This window comes from Formica exsecta, unplaced genomic scaffold (assembly GCF_003651465.1).
Source record: "Formica exsecta isolate Colony F162 unplaced genomic scaffold, ASM365146v1 scaffold550, whole genome shotgun sequence".
NCBI lineage: Eukaryota > Metazoa > Arthropoda > Insecta > Hymenoptera > Formicidae > Formica > Formica exsecta.
Window position 1 is genome coordinate 57,822 of NW_021852745.1, and position 3,974 is coordinate 61,795.

General features: G+C 28.2%; 1 pseudogene; it reads right to left on the reverse strand.

Annotated features, from left to right (window-relative positions):
• Window positions 1-1,587: 1,587 nt before the first annotated feature.
• Window positions 1,588-3,666, reverse strand: LOC115241988 (annotated as a pseudogene).
• Between the last annotated feature and the right edge of the window lie 308 nt (window positions 3,667-3,974).

Consider the following 3,974-nt stretch of genomic DNA (forward strand, 5'->3'; position numbering starts at 1 on the left):
ATTAATAAAATAAATTAAAATCACGGACATTTCGGCCCTTTTTTGGGGCCATTTTCAGCGCACAGAATTAAAATTAAAGTTAAATACAAAATAAAAAAATAAAATAAAAATCTTAAATGGTTAAACGCATAATTACGACGATAAACTGGTAGTAGATCGCGTAGATCTCTCACGTCCACAAACCATTCTCCAAGGCAACCATGTCGTTACGAGGATGTAATCCTCGAATTCTTGGATGGAAATTAAATCAGCGAACATGGTACTTTAATTTTAATTTTATCTGTAAGTAAGCGGAGCGGTACATGGTGGGTGAATAGAGAGAAGATCCATGTTTAAAAAGTTGTAATGCTTACAAAACGCACAGGTCGGCACTGAGTAATCACAATGAAATTTTGGAAAACCGAACTCTCCGACTATCAACGGAACAGTGAGCAAATTATTGTTCGACCAATAATAAACAAAACGATATTTGTGATATGTAAATGTAAAGAATAATAAAAATATTTGTTGTCAGAGATAAACGATGTCGCAAAACGGTAAAAAATTAAACAATACATAAAACGGTCTTGTGATATATAGATGTAGGAAATAATAAAGATAAAGGTTATCGCCATAAGGTAAAAATAAACAAGTAATGAACGCAATATAACAAAAACATTGTCAACAGGTAAATAACATCTAAACAATAAACTATACTAAAAAGTGTCAATACGGTAAAATCAAATATGAATAATCATCTTAGTTAAAAAGAAACATAATAATATCTGTGGGTAATAAATATAAAAGATGTCAAAAAAGATAAAAAATAAAAATAAAAAACATAATAAATATGAAGATATACAAAGGATGTCAAGTATGGTAAAAATAGCTATGTATAATGTAATAAAATAATAAATATGGAAATAAATTCAAATAAATAAATAAATAATCATTATTTTTGTAGGAAATTCAAACTATTTTGTACAACAGTATTTTTGATTTATAGAACAGTCTTTTTTTAAATGATTTTATTTAAATAATAATTTAAAAAATTAGTTTTATAATACAAATTTTTACAATAACATTATTCTGTATAGAGTTAAAATAACATTATTTTGTACAACAATTTTTTACAGTAATTTAAAAGTAAAATAGTTTTTTGTGTAACACTTTTTCACGTGGCACCTGTACTTGGCGCCTTTTTTTTACCTTTTTTTTGAAAAGGTAAGTTTTTTAGGGATATCATTCTTTTTTGTATAATATATGTTAAATACTTTTAAATTAATAAGTAAATAACCCGCCATTTAAAGTAAAATATCCCCGTCATATTTATCAAAATACGACAGCCCTCTTTGCTTATTATAGCTATCCAGATCTTTTACACTTTTTTGCTATTTTTGTAAGAATAATGGATAATTACAAATTAATATATATATATATATATGTTTATATGTTTATTTAATATACAATGAAATATACAATCAATGCTTCAAAATCCATTGATAAATAATCTCATTACTGCTTATCTAGTTCATCATTAAATGAATATGAATAAAGCGGAAAAAGTGAATTATATAATTCTATTTTCAATATAATATCTAATATATATTACTTATTAGCCATCTTTTGTAAACATATTATATAAACATCTTTAGCACCTCTAGGCCACTGCCTTTTTTTAACTTGCGCATCATCAGCTTCGACCCAAACATTAGATATTCCTTCTCTACATATACTTATATAATGACTTTCATCAATACATGAACCATGATGAAATATAGCATTCATTGTCTTATACAATTGTCCAGCTATTAATACTTTAGTTGTTGGGACAGCACATAAGTTAAATTTGTTTGCTGCTTTCACTTTATCATCCTGCGATGAAAATAGTAATAAATGCATAACAACTATCTCTCTTGTCAATGTTATTTCATTTTTAAATAATATATCATCTCCAGTACAATGTTCACATGATTTATTGTGTAATTGATACCAATGTGAAAACGTAACATTTAATAAATCATTCAGAGTATAACTTTTTTTTTTAAATTATTAATAGGAATCGAAATAATAATATTATTATCAACAGTAGTTTTTGTATTACCACAAGTTTTGCATCGCACAATAGAAGTTATTTGATAATCTATTAAACTTCTTATACAATCATATTTTTCGCAAAGAGCTATAAGGAAATCAGATGCATTTTGTTTTACAGTGCTTGAAAAATGTTCTCCTAAACATTGCCGTATTACATATGTATTTAAATTACGCATTCCATTTTCATATCGATTAATATACGTAAAACATCTGATTTATAGCAATTAAATAATTGCTGTCTAATGAAATTTAAATGCAATAAACATTGCAATACCGCATTGGCATAGCATGAAACCTCGTCTGTATTTTGGAAACCATGTATGACCCAAGCAGTACTTTGTTGAACTTTTTCATGTGATTTTTGGACAGAAGTAATCATTTTTGGTAATGCCCATAGGACATCTTTTACTTTGCGATAACGCTCTTTTGAAACAGTAATCATTTCTGCTTTGGGTTTATGAATCTTTTTTAGACGATTATATTCGAGGATAGCTTTTTCGCTAGCTATAACCGATGAAGGATCATAATTAGTCAAATGTAATCCTTCTAGAGATGTTACTCGCGATAATGCAACGTAAATTTGACCACAATTAAATACAGAGTTACCAATGTCCATAATAGCAATTTGCAAATTCAATCCTTGGCTTTTATGAATAGTGATGCCATAACTCAAAGATAATGGAAATTGTTTTCTGATAACATATGCTCTATCAATCACTTCAAATTTAACACTTACTCTTTCAATTAAATATTCTGAACCTGATGGTAAAAGAAGTTTAATTTTTTCTACGTAATCAGTAGATATATCTTGTACAATTGAAATCACTGTAGCCATTGTACCGTTTACAAGTCCCAAAGTAGCATCAATATTACGCCATATATAATTTTTGCTCCAATTTTAATTGTTATTTGTTTTGAAAGCCCAGCTGTTCTAGAATTATTATCATCATCATTATTTGACAATACTTTTAATACTTACCTTTTTACATATGGAATACATTCAATCGTATCTTCAGCAATCAATAATATTTCTTTAGAAACAATACGACTTAACATTGCATCATTGAGAACATCATACATACGACAAGTAGACAGAACCAAGAGGTTTAGCAATTTTTTCATCGGATAAATGCACAAAGATAGGATCTTCGTGTACAGGAGGTAGTTGAAGCAAGTCTCCGAATAAAAGAATATGCTTTTGACCAAACCAACCATCATCGCAATCACCAGTGTCAAATATTTCAGACAATCGAAGATGTATATACATTAAAGTCAAATTAGATATCATTGACACTTCATCAATTACAAAAAGAATAACATCTTTAAGATCTGCTCGTAAAACTTTCAATACATGATCAGATAGTTGTTTATACTTAGGAGTATGACCATGTTCCACGGGTAATTGAAGCAATCTATGAACTGTCAAACCATCTATATTAAATGCTGCTATACAAGTAGGTGCTGCTACAGCAGTATCTTTGTTAAGATTTTGTTTTATCCAGCCTTTAATAGTCTTGATTAAGAAACTTTTTCCAGCCATCTTCTTCGCTAACATATAATTGTAATATTGATTTATTTGAATCTACAGTATTAATAACTCTATCGAATACTCTTTTTTGATCCGTATTTAATATTGCTATCATTTCAGATACATCGATTTCTCGGATTACTTTATCACCAAAATCTTTAAAATCTTGCATTGCTTTACTAGCCTTTATATTTTGAACACCTATCGGATTTTCAGGATTATCCTGAGATTGCTGTTTTTGTAAATCATCTAAGCATTGATAAACTAAATCTTTTGCAGTTTCAAATGCTTTTTGCAATTCTTCTAATCTTTCATGATATTGCAATGCTTGTACAAGATGCAGTTTTACTTTGTGAAAGGATTCGGCATA